Source organism: Penaeus monodon, chromosome 34 (genome assembly GCF_015228065.2).
Source record: "Penaeus monodon isolate SGIC_2016 chromosome 34, NSTDA_Pmon_1, whole genome shotgun sequence".
NCBI lineage: Eukaryota > Metazoa > Arthropoda > Malacostraca > Decapoda > Penaeidae > Penaeus > Penaeus monodon.
The window spans coordinates 14,407,520-14,407,944 of record NC_051419.1 but is presented as its reverse complement, the minus strand read 5'-3'; positions in this window follow the sequence as shown (position 1 = coordinate 14,407,944).

Sequence of the window (425 nt, the reverse complement as noted above, 5' to 3'; positions counted from 1 at the left end):
ATACAATGCTAAAAAGTGACTGATATCATAAGCAGACATCCAAAGCAGTCCATATATTGCAACCCAAACTGGAGCTCTCAGCGCGAGGCTTGGCCATCATGCAATCTAGATAAGGCGGCAACATCGGGTGTAATGCTCTGACAATATAGAATTATCATGAACAAATTTCAGCCTTTTATCTGTTCATGCTTCGGGGAACATGACTAATCTTACCTACTCTCCGTCATCAGCCACTTGTCTTTTTTTCCTCTTTATCATTTCTCCTTTTTTCTCTTCTTTGTTCTGTTCTCTTTCCTGTTACCCAATTTCTCTCTCTCTCTTCTATTCTTTTGTTTTCTTCTCCTGCGAGCGCTATTTATCTCTCCGTTGTCTTTGTCTCCTCGTTCTCTCTCCCTTTCTTCTTTAATTATCTTCTCTCTTTTCTT